Genomic DNA, 15,181 nt, shown 5'->3' with positions numbered 1-15,181 from the left:
AAATCTTTCCTGCTGTACATTTTACTAACAGAATGTAACGCAATGGATGAGTCTGTTGTTAGGAGCAGCATTGCAAGCAGAATTAAAGGCAAGTTGTGTCCTTGAGTAAAGGCATACTGTACATGATATTGAAGAATCATATTCTCATCTATACATTTTCCTCAAAAGAAGTACCATTGTGAAATACCACCCAGGTTCGTCTTCAAAGCAAAAGTTGCACATTGCAATGATGGCGGATGAAAAACAGGAATTTCCGCTCTAATCGACATGATATTACATCTAGGTTGGGTGTGTGACAAGGACGAGGTGATTAGATTTTGGTGAAGATCCGGATCCGGATCCGGCTACCTGAATTATTTAAGTGATTCATCACTATTGTGAGATAGGGGCAAAAACTATATATAGCACGATATCTCAAAAAGTTGTGGACGGATTTGGAAAAAAAACTTGGTGGGCATGTTGGGTGTGTGACAAGGATGAACTTATTAGATTTTGGTGAAGATCTGAATTCGGCTACTAGAATTTTTAAGTGATTCTTCACCATTGAGAGATAGGGCCAAAAACGATATAGTACTGTATTGCAAGATATTTCAAAAATGTATTGGGTCCGATATGTTCTCGTCGAATAGGCATTACGTGGCAGAGGTATTCACTCTACCGAGTGCCCTTGTAGTTTTATATGTGGACATATGGCCTATCCATGGTTGCCATTTGGATGGACAGGATCCTGGCCATTATATACATAGGCCATCAGAATCCCAATCCGCACCTGCACCATTGACACTTCTCCAACCAAGATATTCAAGTTTTGTATTTTTAATTAAATTTCTGAAATTTGTAGAATTTGTTTTTCACTTGGAAGTTTAACATTACAATGTGTAAATATAGTTGGAAAAAGTCTGATTTAATGCAATTTCATTCCAGGCTATGAGGCAAGAAAAGGTGAAAATTTTGCAAGGGAGTGTGGACTTTCTATAGGCACGACATTGTTGCAGTTCTGTGAAACCTCGCTCCTCAAGTCAAATGCACACAACATATAGTGGTCCCCAAGTAGTTATCTCATTAGTCCTCATTTTAGTTCGCCCTTCCCTCATGTCTAGCAAGTATATGGAACAAGATGTGTTGCGAGGTCTTTTAGTTGGGTCTTCAGTTCGATTCTCTATTTCTTTATCCATTATATTTAATTTACTTTGTCACACGACCTCTCTGTCATGCGAGTGTGCGCGCCACAGACCACATGTTAACAGAGAACCTCATTAGCAAATATCGCCAAAGCCCCGTTCAAACCGCGTGCCATTTCCCAATGGCCAATTCAAGTCAACCTTATCCATACTCTAACCACAACGCTACGACCTTCATACGACCACCATAACCCCACTATAAAAATGCCCACAATAACCGACACTCAAACTCCTCACCACAAATGCTTCAACCGCTCAAATCGCTTCAGTCTTCTCACCACATCCACCACAGTGCTTCACACACCTCGCCACGGTCACAGAGAAGCACTGCAACCGCGGTGCTTCTCTGCGGCTATGAACCATATCGGGGAATATTGGGGAATGGAGGGGGGGCATATAGGGGAACTATGAACATTACCAACCATGGTGTATGCTTGAGTTCGGAACATATTGGCACGTATCATGAAGCGCACGTTTGCGTTGGGTTCCATTCAACACCGACTGGATATCCCTGACACTCCTTTAAGCAGCGACCCTCAATTGGTGCCCAGCGCACGTTCATGGCCAGAAAGCACTCCCAAAACCAGCATCCTATGGTAATCTCGAAGCTCTGTCACATGGCCAAGTTTGGGGGTGAATGAGGCCATTATCGGCTTGGGAGCCTCACGGGGGTATGGCTACTTCTCTGGAAAGTGTCTGCACACCATTGAGGGTGCTGGGAAACACCTGCAGAGCATTTTATTCAAACAGTCAGGCTTTGCTGCAGTCCTCTCTGCAGTCTCCTTGCCAGAGTCTTCTGCCGACGTCACACAGTCTTTTTCTGAGTGTGAAGGGAAGTTCTGGCCTGATCAGGGTGCGAGGAGAAAGGCAGAGCAGAGCGCTGAGTAGGCGGAATGTCAGACCGATTGCAGACTTTAGCATTTACACTTATAGACTCTTACATGCCATTATAAGCTATCCTCTTACATGTTATGTCTCTCCCATCTTCTGTCTCATCTGCTGTGGATGCACAAGAGCTAGAAGAGCAAACTACAGACATGCACTTCTTCATTTTTTCTTCTCTGCACCCCACCTACATTTCATCGCACCTCATTTTGCACCGCCTCACTCACGCACCATAGACACCCCCAGTTTTCTTCCCTCCTCCCCATTCCTAAATGACTGGATTTGTGCTGATCCGTCAGCCACACCAGGTACCATTGATGTGATTTTCACCTCGTACTTTCTCTTATCTTTCTTGCTATTCTAATTTCCTCAGGTGGGTGTGTCTGATGGTGCCTGTCATGTTTGCCTAATATTGTAGAAGTTTGTATCGTGTTAGTCTTCTTTTGTAAGTAATTGCATTTCTTTTACCACACCTCACAAGTCCTTGCTTTCACGTGCTGTACACATTGTTGTGCAATAAAACCTTTTATTGTTCACATGCCCTTTCCTCTCCTTCATGATAAATTGCTTATGTTATAAATGTACCCAGCTCATTCTGTCTTTTCCTCCATTAGTCCATGGTAGTGCACACACAGATTATCCGGGAAGATCTGCCCCACTAATTTGATCCAATTTGCCGGTTCATACTTGGTAGCTCTGCTTGGTTGCACCTGATACGGTAAGTAGGCCGTAATATATTGGTTCTGAAAATGGCTAGTAAAACGTTTTTCCACTTCCCAATTGCAAACTACATGGAAATAGTTCTTTCCCATAGATTTTGATGCACTGCTCTCAAAACATAACTTCCACAAGTGATATTCCCTCACGCAGAGGAGTTATTTGACTTTGAATGTATGTGGGTGGGGGCTGACTAACTAGTCAAGTGAATGTGATTTTGTCCAAGTATAAACGTATCTTTGCATTGACAGAGACATTTATTGCTGTCAAATATAAAGTAATAACTGCAACATAAGTATCATATTTAGTATCGAGAACATACAAATGCAATGAATAGCACCATCTTGTGAGAAGTTTCACACTAATCATCTTCCGCACTATCCAACAGTGTATCGGCTCCATTAGGGTCACACTGTTCAGCCAACTTTTCGCACCAAAGCTCCGACTCCAAACTACACAAACAAAGTTCAGAACATTCAAATGCTGCTGCTCGACATGAACAATGTTTTGTGTTACATCAGCTCTTTGTACAACGACAGCGGATGAGGGAAAGGCAATGGACATAGTGTATCTCGACTTTAAGAAAGCATTTGATAAGGTACCACATCGGAGGTTGTTAGCCAAAGTGAGGGTTTGTGGAGTGGCTGGTCAGGTAGCTTATTGGATTGCAAACTGCCTTCCTGGTAGGAAGCAAAGAGTGGCTGTGAGTGGGAGATTTTCTTGCTGGGAGGATGTAAGTAGTGGGGTACCTCAGGGATCACTACTTGGATTATTACTATTCATTATTTACTTCAACGAGTTTGATAGTGGGGTGAAGAGGAGGCTTTCCAAATTTGCAGATGACACAAAGCTTGGAGGTCAGGTAGACAGCAGGCGTGGTGTTGATGAGATTCAGGAAAGTACTGATACTTGCATAGATTGGGAAAAAGATTGGCAGATGCAATTTAACCCAAGCAAGTGTGAGGTGTTGGGGATGGGAAAGAACAATGAATATAGAGATTACAGGATGCAAGGGGTAATTTTGGAGTGTGTCACACAGGAGAAGGATCTGGGGGTTGTAATAGAAAGGGGAATTAAGAAGGCAGCACAGTGCCAGGCAGCCACAGGTAAATCAAATGGGGTTTTAGGTTTTATTCGGAAGGTGATCATTTATAAATCAAAGGAGGTGGTGTTAACATTGTATAGGAATTTAGTGAGGCCACATCTAGAATATTGTGTGCAGTTTTGGTCAGCACAACTCAGGAAGGAAGTAGATCCCAATGAGAGGATTCAGCACAGGGCTACCAGATTTATTCCAGGCCGAGCTGGACTCAGCTATGAGGAGCGGCTGAAGGAGACAGGGCTTTATACACTAGAAAGGAGACGGTTATGAGGAGATATGATAGAGATGTTTAAGGTAATTAAAGGTATAGATAAAATAAGCGCAAATGAATTATTCAACAGAGTGGACAGTGATAGGACCAGAGGCCATAGCCTGAGAGTAAGGAAGAGGAGAGTTAAGACATTAGTAAGGCAGGGGTCTTTTACTCAGAGAGTCGTAAATGCATGGAAGAGCCTCCCTGGAAAGGTGTTGGCAGCAGATACAGGAGATAAGTTTAAATTGGAATTAGATAGGTACCTGGAAGTTATCGAGATGGAAGGCTCTTGGGATGCTGGCAGGACTTTTTGGTAGCTTGAGTATTGATGGGTGATTGTGTACATGTGTATGGAGTGCTGGTAGGGGGCTCATCAAGGGATGTTGTGTGTGTTTTAAACCAAGACCATGCCTCCTCCCCTAAAGAGAAGAAAAAAATACAAAAACTTAAAATAAATAAATTAATAAATAAACTACAAAAACACTTGAGAAAAACAAATAAATTTTGCAATTTCTTCTTTGGATCTTGTGTTGATAAATTAGTGTGGTGTTGAAGTTACACAAGCATGATGGTCAGAATGGCCTCCACCTGTGTCTGCTTTCCTTGTATCCTTGTATTTCCTTGTTTCTTTTGCAGGATGTACACTGTGACCATCATTATTGGGACCAATGCAAAAACTTCTGGATCTAGCAGTGTCTATGTCCGAAACATTCTGGTTGTACACATGGCATGTGAATTCCTGAAATTTGAGCAATAAGTCATCTGACAAAATGAAGGACTGTCCTAATTCACAGAAGGCCTGATGGTCATCTGATGGTTTGGCGACAAGATTGAAAGGGTTTTTTTTTTTTACCCTTTCCCCGAAACTTGCCAAATGTGACCTCTCCTGTCGCAGGCAACGTGTGGCCCAAAATGGAGTTCTTTCATCTTCCTGTCTAGGATGGATTTCCTCAAGGTAACATGCTGGACCCTGTTCTTTTTCTGGTTTTCATCAATGATCTCTCCAACTCTCTGGAAAATCCTCTTTATCTCTTTGCTGATGACTCCATCCCCTGCCGTACCATCGGTCATCCCTCAGATCGGCAAGCAGCAGCTTCTTCTCTCTCTGCAGATCTGGATAAAATCAAAAACTGGTCCAACATGTGGAACATGTCTTTCAATCCGGACAAATCTCACACTCTCACTATGTCTCTCTGAAAGGACCGCTTGGAAAACCACCCCATCCACTTCCTCAACAATCCTCTCGAAGAAGTCCTTTCATTCAAGCTTCTGGATCTCACTATCTGCCATGATTTTTCCTGGGAAAGGAAAACTCCTTGATCATGAACTAACGTTTGTGGACAGGTGGATGGATGGACATAAACCAATTGCTTCACCCCACTTTATGCTTCACGTGTGTGGAGTAATTACATGGAATATGCATACATGTGTGGCAAATATTAAGTAATTTTTCTACGTATAGTCCTGCAGTGAAATGCTGTTTTGGGGGTCAACCTTGCACTTGCGTTCCTATGAAGTTTTTTTCTGGTTTTTATATCTTTGAAGGGTGCTGAACAAGGATCCAAGTGATAACATCCTGTCAGGTTTGGGCAATTTGCATAATATGCAAATGAAGTCGGCCATTACCGAAATTCAGTTTTTTTTTGCTATATCTATGGCTATATATGGAATAGGATGGAAATAATGGTGTCTAAACCTAGGTTTTCATGGTCAAGGAATATAATAATACCAGTTACAAGTGTCTGAGATGGCGGTCATCTTGGATTCCAAGATGGCCACCACAGTGTTTTGCTATATCTATGGCTATATATGGGATAGGATGGAAATAATGATTCCAAATCTAGGGTTTAAGGGTCTAGCAGTAATGGGTAAGGATAATGAATGCCTTAAATGGGTCCACAATTACGGGGTGGGGGTGGGGGTGTTCCTATATAGTTTGGCATGTATTGACCAATATCATTTTCTCATTTCAGACACCAGAGTGAGATATGAGCCAATGCTTATTCCATCCATGTAAAGGCAACTTTACAAACAAGCCCTTGTCAACATCTGGTGCAGACCGTATTCGAAGCATCATCGGGGCAAGTAAGATCTATAAAGATGATCTCCATGTGTCTTTGGAGAAAATGCTTGCTGAAGATGAAAACCCATCTTTCCAGTGTCACCGACAATGTGTATCAATTTATACATCGCAGGTGTCTATAAAACGATTTCTGAAACATAATGATACTGAAAACGCATCACCAGCTCCAAAGCGATCTCGTCGTTCTGATTCGCAAGGAACGACATTTAACTTCCGAGAGCACTGCATATTCTGTGGTGCATTATGTATCATGGATCGCGATCCAAAACATCCAGATCGGTGGAGAAAAGTCACTTTGTGCCTTACGGCCGATTGTGCTGCCGATCGCACCTACAAGCAAAAGATATTGGACACTTGTTTCGAGCGTCAAGACAACTGGGCAAAGGATGTTGAAATGTACTGTTTAAACTGGGCAAAGGATGTTTTTGTCAGGTCAGGTTCGATCTGTGACCTGCTACAGGTACCATGCAAACCTGTCCTAACCTGTTCCATGGTCGGGTTGTCGGCGACAAAACCGTCTCCCACACCAGGTTTTCTGGTGAGGAGGGTGTTTGGATATGGACACCCAGCAGGATTAAAAATAAAACCTGACAAAGGGCGGAGGAGCTCCTTGTGAGCCAACGGCCATCCATATCTAGTGCCCAACTGTGTCTGCGGACGTCCTCCTGCAGTTGGGTCACTTCGTATTAGGAGATTGGTGGCAGAATTTGCACTCCGGCCTTCAAAACCCTTCATTCCGCAAAACGCAAAAACGCAAAAAAATCTGAAAACCCACTCCGTGGGAGTACCTCCTGTGCAGCTTCCCTTCGCAGGGCAGCACACCAGATGACAGGATTGGGGCAAAGCCTTCGGCACCCCCAATCTTTGATGATAGGAGGGAAACCACGGGATAACATCCCTGGGTCAGATTGCGGGAGAGTGTGTCGGAGTGGTGCTGAGGTGTCGTCCACCAGACGGCGGTCTCCTTGGGTTAACCTGAGGTGGTCCTTTTGGGTGGGTGCCTGGAATGTCCTATCCCTAAGAGAGGATGATCACCTGTCTCTGTTATCATCTGAGCTCAAGCTTTTGGACATCGGGATTGCAGCTCTCTCTGAGGTTCGGAGACCGGATTGCGACGAGATAATGGTGGGTGGTTACACCTACTATTGGTCTGGTCGCTCTGATGGTTACCATACCCAAGGAGTTGCTGTAGCTGTGCCAATAAGCTGACCCCAATGATAATTGAGGTAACACCGGTCAACGAGCATATTATGAGATTAAGGATTCGTCACTCCTAAGGTGTCATTTCCCTGGTCTCTGTTTATTCTCCAACTGAGGCGAGTTATCTCACTGTGAAGGATGCATTCTATGCCACGCTCGAGTCTGTGGTTGATCAGTGCCCCAGATGAGATACACTTCTATTCTTGGGGGATTTCAATGCATCGACTGGAACTGATAGGGATGGTTATGAGGTGTGTGTTAGTCCCCATGGGTCAGGAACTATGAACCAGAATAGCACTAAGTTCCTTGACTTTGCAAGAAGTCATGGACTTAGGGTGGCCGGTTCATGGTTTCAGCGCCCACAAGCTCATCGCTGGACTTGGCATTCCAACGCTGGCGGTGTGGCAAAGGAGATTGACCATGTCCTCGTTGACGGTCAATGGAGGATGATCCAGAACTGCAGGGTCTACCGGAGTGCTCAGTTCCTCAATACTGACCACAGGCTTGTTGTAGCAACTCTAAAGCTGCACCTTAAATCCTGGAGAATGGTACCATCCCAGCCGAGGCTGGATGTTGGCAAGCTCAGGGATGAGAGAGTAGCTGAGGAGTTTGCGAACAGGCTGAGTGGACACTTGGGGGTCTGGGTGCTTTGGGGGGTCCTGAATAGTTGTGGAGTGCCTTCAAGACCACCGTCCTTGATATTGCCAGTGGATGTCTTGGAGCTCACCGCAGGGCAAAGAAGAATTTTGTCTCTCAAGGGACACTGGATGCCATTGAGCAGAGTCGCAGGGCCAGGCTGAATGGCAGAGCTGAGCTGTTCAGGGAGCTGAGGCATAAAACTGTACGTGCACTGAGGGTGGACAAGGAGGCCTATGTGCGAGGAATCTGTGAGGGGGTAGAGCATCACCTGTGGACAGGTGATTCTCGTCCCGCTTACAGGGGAATCCGCGCATTGCGTTCATCCAAGCCCATCCCTCGGAGCACTGCAGTTAGAGCAGAGAGTGGTAGACTCTTGACAGAGGAGTCTGAAGTGAAGGCCCGCTGGGCCGGTTACTTTGAGCGGTTGTACCAGGCTGATCCCCCAGCTGTCGAGTTGGACGTCAAGGGTGTTACAATCCCTGTTGCAGACCCTCGAATCAACTGTGGTCCACCTTCGCTTGTGGAAACACGGGCTGCGCTGAATCAGTTGAAACGGGGCAAAGCTCCAGGGATCTGTGGCATCCATGCTGAACTTCTCAAGGCTGGTGGAAATGCTGCACTCGTGTCGTTGCATGCAGTTTTGTGCTCTGCCTGGAACACAGGCATCATCCCAACTGACTGGAAGAGGGGCCTTGTTGTCCCTCTCTGGAAAGGGAAGGGTGATCGCCAAGACTGCAACAACTACTGAGGGGTGACGCTGCTCTCAGTGCCGGGCAAGGTCTTTGCTCGGATAATTCTTGATAGGGTTCGCCACCATCTGCTTGAGTACCAGCGTCCAGAGCAGTCAGGCTTTACACCAAAGAGGTCAACGATTGACCGTATCCTTGCCCTTCGTGTCCTTACCGAACGCAGACGAGAGTTTCGGCAGGAGCTGCTTGCAGCCTATGTTGATCTCTGTAAAGCGTTCGATTCAGTGAATTGGGATGTCCTCTGGAGGATTCTTGGTCTTCGTGGGGCGCCACCAAAACTGATCGATCTGATGTCTGAACTCTACTCTGGTACTGAGAGTGCTGTGAAGTGTGGTGGTACCATCTCTGACTTAACTTCCAGTTGTTACTGGAGTTCGTCAGGGGTGTGTACTGGCCCCCACACTTTTCAGCACTTGTATGGACTGGATTTTAGGGAAGATGTCGGAGAGATCAAGCTGCGGTGCATCGTTTGGGAATGTCAAGATCTCGGACCTTGATTTTGCAGATGATGCAGTCATCTTTGCGGAGACTTTAGACATCCTCTTGGGGGCCCTCGAGATGCTGAATGAGGAGTCGGAGCTGCTGGGATTATGGGTTTCTTGGGTCAAAACTAAGATCCAGGCTTTCGGTGACATCTTGGATGCCGCTGTCCTGTCTGTGTCTGTTTGTGGTGAGGATGTTGAGGTCGTGGAGAGATTCACTTACCTTGGCAGTGATATTCATGTCTCTGCTGGCTGCGAGTCAGAGGTCAATATACGTCTGGGTCGGGCCTGGGGAGTCATGGATTCACTGGATCATGGGGTGTGGCGCTGCCGGTACCTGTGCGGGAGGACGAAAGTCCGAGTCTTCAGGTCCTTGGTACTTCCAGTCTTGCTCTATGGATGCGAGACTTGGACTCTGACCAAGGATCTGAGATGGAGACTTAATTCCTTTGGTACCAGGTCTCTTCAGAGAATCCTTGGCTATCGCTGGTCAGATTTTTTGTCCAACGAGCGGTTGCTGAGAGAGACTCGGATGAGATTTGTTACCTGCATAGTCCGTGAGCATCAGTTGCGGCTGTATGGACATGTGGCTCGTTTTCCTGACGCTGATCCTGCTCACCAGATTCTCTCAGCGAGGGAGTCTCATGAGTGGAGGAGGCCAGTGGGCCGACCATGTGCCTCGTGGTTGCAGCAGGTTGACCATCATCTCAAGGAGATGGGGATGGGCCTGGCATCTTCCTGGGGGATGGCCAGACGGAGGCCCCTGGAGTACCGGCGGAAAGTGGACGCAGCGACGCGCTGTTCTGGCACATGCTCCCATACCTGACCTGACCTGATGTTGAAATCCGTGTTGTTGGAGCAGTGAGTGCTCTACATGCGGCGGATGCAAGATACCACATCGACTGTAGGGATGCATTCATGACATATCGTGCTATAGCAGCAGCTGTCAGAAGCATCCTTGATCCGAGTCAAATATCTTTGGACTCTTCTTTCCAATCAACTGTATCCGAAATGAAAGCAGACATGACAAAAATATGGAACTCTGTGGATGTTTATAACCTGTATCTTGAAAATGGTGGAAAGAAGTTGTCCCATAGAGCCTTAGTGTCTCATCTGTCAGATCATTTTGGGCCTGATTTACTCATTTTAAGAGGTTCAGGTGTTGCCAGCCTTTTGGTATTTCAGAGTAAGGCATCAGGCCTGTTACATCTGGTAAATGATGAAGACGACTTCGTTTTTGTGTTAGAAAGGGTTGCAAAACGCATTGTCCATGAGACGCAGAGGTTACCAGCTGATAGAAAAGTATACCAAGCTAGTGTAGACATTGATATTGCACTGGACTCTGTCAGTGAAACACTTCGCTCACTGTTAGTTAAAATGTCTGACAAAATGAACTACACTTTGTCAGCTGCTCTCATTGGCAACATTGTCACCAGCATTTTAACCAACCGATCCACCCCTCTTCAGATTGCACGAGGTGTTATCCTCAATCATAGGTCTCTGATTGAACAGTTCTATGATTGCAGGGTAGCTTGTTCTTATGATGAAATATTGCAGTTCAAAGCTTCAGCAGCAGCAGCAGCACTCAAGAGCTTCACCATCATGGGTATGACCTGTCCCACAGATGGTATCATTCAAGCTGTTGCAGACAACTTTGACGCAAACATATCCTCGCAGAACGGACTTGTTAGCACCCATTCCCTTGCCAATGTAATGACTTACTGACAGGTACTTGACTGAGGAATCACATCTTGAGACATTCCCTAGACTGACAGCAAATTAAATGCAGCAGCAGGTAATTGATGACATCCCTGTAGAGAGATACAAAGGTCCCAAAAAACCTGACATGCCTGATACTGAGGCTAAGCGAGCTCTATTGCCATTACGTGTTCTAGCCGCACAAGTGGTATCACTTTTGAGAGCCCAATCCCTCGACTTCGACTTCTTGCAAGCCATTGACTCTGATGAGGGCATACCGGAGTTCAACGGATTCAATACAAACTTGTCAAGGGAACAGGGCCATACCATAAGACCAGCCACAAGAGCCATTTACCACCCATTGATAGACATGAACCCCGCTGACCCCGACACAATCCTGACAGCAATGGTGAACACAATATCTCACCAATAGCTGCGGACAGCACATTACGCTCTTCACCAATGACCAACAACTATACAGGGTTGCTGTAGGCATAAAGTGGGTCGACCAAGACCGGTTTCTTAACTTTATACCAAGACTAGGCGGAATGCACCTTCTGATGAGTTTTGTTGGATGTGTTGGATACCTAATGGCAAACACTGGTCTGGAAGAAATCATTAAAACAAGCTTTGGAGGTGTTCCGAAATGCTTAGTGGGAAAAAGTTTCCTCAAAACGTCAGAGCTCTTCGGCTTGTTGTGGAGGAAGTCCTAAGAGGTATTGTTGGACAGTTGGAGAGTCACACTGAACTTCAAGAACATCTAGAAGTATTGTCACAAGAGAGAAGGATGACCCGACTCTGGGTAGACTGTCTAATCAAGCCAGTTTTTCTTATGATGCACTTTGTGCGAGCTGAACGTGAGGCTGACTGGCCACTACATCGATATGCAGTCAAATAAATGATGCTGTATTTCTTTGCTGCGGGACATCACCACTATGCCCGTTATGGCCTTTATTACCTGAGGTCGATGGAACGTCTCCCCGGTGACATCTTGCATCGTTTCCTGAAAGGGGACCATGTGATGAGGCATAAACCCGGTCTCTGGAATGGTATCTGGTCAGACATGTTTATAGAGAGCACTTTTATGCAATACGGCCACGGTGCTCGAGGCATCATAGGGATCACTCTCAAGCCGTCTGCACTCAAACGATGGGCTCTGAGTATGCATGCATGCACCAAGATTGTCAAAGGTGTTGCAGACATGACAAGAGGATACAAAGAGGTTGATGTCATGAGTCATAAAGAAGAGAAACCATCTGGGATCCACGGAGACAACCAAGACAGGTCAAAGATTCGAGAGAAACTGCAATTATGCATACAGCCACTGGATAATGACGACCATCCAAAAGGCCTGGTGAACATCCAAACCGGACAGATACAACCAGAGTCTGTAAATGTAGAGCACGCTGTTGACATAGGCAAGGCACAGTTGATCGCTTTTGAAAGTAGTCTGCCATCTGGCTTCAACGCCCCTCTATCCAAGAAGGTTGTCACGATGGCCGTCACAAAGAAATCCATCAAGGTTGGGGGCAAAGATGTATACAATGTAAATCTGATATACTCACGGGTGTTGGGGCTTCAACAAACACGAGCCATTGACTTACCAACAGTTCTCAAACATGAACTTGCCCCCATGCCGACCTCCATGTTCAAGGAAAATGGCACCATGCGCATAGCGTCAGCAAAGTCTACACTGAAGAAAAAGCTCCAAGTGTTAGTTTCCTCACGTATTCAGAAGGCGGAAGCTGTTATAATTGATGGTTGCGCTATTCTCTGGTGTGTCCACTGACCATGTAAGGTTACAGTCAAAGACTTTGTGGACAATGTGTGCAGCTTCATCTGTAAAATGTCGCAGGGGGATGTCTAACTTGTATTTGATCGATACTTCGATTTAAGCATCAAAGGCACAACACGGACAAAACAGTGTGGTCAGCAAGCCAGTAGACACCATCGCCTAACCCTCCAAATTCCTCTCCCACCACAAAAGGTCGTCCTAACTATAGCGGATAACAAAGTTCAACTCATCAAGTTGATATGCACAGAACTGCTCAACAGAGGGGAAAAGATGAAGAACAAGCTCGTCCTAACTGGCCAAGACCCTGTACCAACAGAAGTCAGCTGCGATGTCCTGAGACAGAGGGAAGATCTAGAGAACTTTCATGAAGAAGCAGATGTAATCATCGTTCATCAAATGTCGAAGCTGGCAGAAGAAGGTGCAACGGCCATCAACGTACTGCGCGATGATACAGACGTCTTTGTACTGCTCCTACATTTTTACCACAAACTTGATCTCACGTGCGGCCAAACAATGGAATCTACTCATTCTGAAAGAGCCTTGGTTGACATAGCAACATCTGCCAAAGAGCATGCTAAAATAGCTCCACAGCTTCCAGCGATGCACTGCCTTTCTGGGTGCGATACTGTTGCGCAACTGTTTGGTGTTGGCAAATCAACTGCCATCAAGATGCTTCAGGCCAGTCAAACACTCGAATGCTTGGGTGAGCTTGATGCTCCAATGTCAACTATTATAGACGAAGCTACCAAATTTATCGTGAATTGTTATGGGTGCACGACTATTGCAGACATGTCCGACACTAGGGTACAAGTATGGTCCCGGAAAATGGGGTGAAAGAACATGACAGCAGCGCCAAAACTAAAGACACTGCCACCAACAAGCCAAGCATTCGTAGAAAATGTTCGACGTGCTCATTTCCAGAGGAGAGAGAGAGGAGGGGTGAGAGGGGGTGGCAAGAAAGGGGAGGGAGAGAGGAGGGGGGAGAGAGAAGGGCGAGAGGGGGGAGAGAGAAGGGAGAGAGGAGGGTTGAGAGAGAAGGGCGCGAGAGGGGAGAGAGGAGGGGGAGAGAGAAGGGCGAGAGAGGGGGGTTAGAGGGAGGGCAAGAGAGGGGAGAGAGGAGGGGGAGAGAGAAGAGCGAGAGAGGGGGCAAGAGAAGGGAGAGAGGAGGGGGTGAGAGAAGGTGGCAAGAGAGGGGAGGGAGAGAGAAGGGCGAGAGGGGGGAGAGAGAAGGGAGAGAGGAGGGGGGAGAGAGAAGGGCGAGAGAGGGGGTGAGAGAGGGGAGAGAGGAGGGGGAGAGAGAAGAGCGACAGAGGGGGTGAGAGAGGGGCAAGAGAAGGGAGAGAGGAAGGGGGAGAGAAGGGCGAGAGAGGGGGTGAGAGGGAGGGTAAGAGAGGGGAGGGAGAGAGGAGGGGGGAGAGAGAAGGGCAAGAGAGGAGGTGAGAGGGGGCAAGAGAAGGGAGAGAGGAGGGGGAGAGAGAAGGTTGAGAGAGGGGGTGAGAGGGGGGACAGAGGAGGGGAAGAGAGGAGGGGGAGAGAGGAGGGGGAGAGAGGAGGGGGAGAGAGGAGGGAGAGAGAGGGGGCGTCACAATTATTCTTCTTCGTTTGATATGACATCACAATTGATGCTGGGGGCCTGATACTGCAGGCACGAAGCTGCACATACTGGCAGGCACCTACGGGCACACCACTACGGGCCCGCACTAGTGCACTTTAATGAGTGTATCAATCTGACTCCTGTTTTCTGATGTCACTGTGATTGCAGGCCGACCGCTTTGAGGGTTGTCGTCCATATCGATTTCTCCACTCTTGAAGCGCTTTTCCAAAAGTCTAACGGTGATCACATCAATGGTTGAGTCACTGTACACATTCTTTAAATGCCTATGAATATCCACTGGAGAAACCTCTTCTACAATAAGAAATTCAATAACTGTTTTCTGCTTCATATGCACATCGGGTTGGGCAGCCATTTTGACGCCGTGGTGTGATGTCACGTGACCGATCACTGTGGCACTCAAATTAAAATGCGAAGGAGATACAAACCTTTCATTGTGATCTCGTGCAGCTTTCCTACAATGCCTTGGTTACGACTTGAAAATTAAGAGGCATTACTTTCGTACTGACCCTCGTATACAAATAAACACACACAAGGTCCTCCATGAGCCATCGATCAACATGGAAAAATGTCGATTTTGGTATTTAAGAAGCTATCATGTTTCATTTAAGCCCTTCCACACTTTTTTAAAATAATAAATGCTCATCTTTTATATAATTACCCCATTCGTTAATTATACAATACCCATAAGTTAATTATACAATTAACTCAATCTAACGAAACATCCTCGGCATTTTAAAAACACTTTACATATTTCACAAATAAGCAACACTCATGCACATTTC

Source organism: Eptatretus burgeri, chromosome 18 (genome assembly GCF_056783735.1).
Source record: "Eptatretus burgeri isolate ZD-2024b chromosome 18, Ebu_testis_v1, whole genome shotgun sequence".
NCBI classification, from domain to species: domain Eukaryota; kingdom Metazoa; phylum Chordata; class Myxini; order Myxiniformes; family Myxinidae; genus Eptatretus; species Eptatretus burgeri.
The sequence above is the reverse complement of the archived record's forward strand: the minus strand, read 5'-3'. Positions refer to the sequence as shown.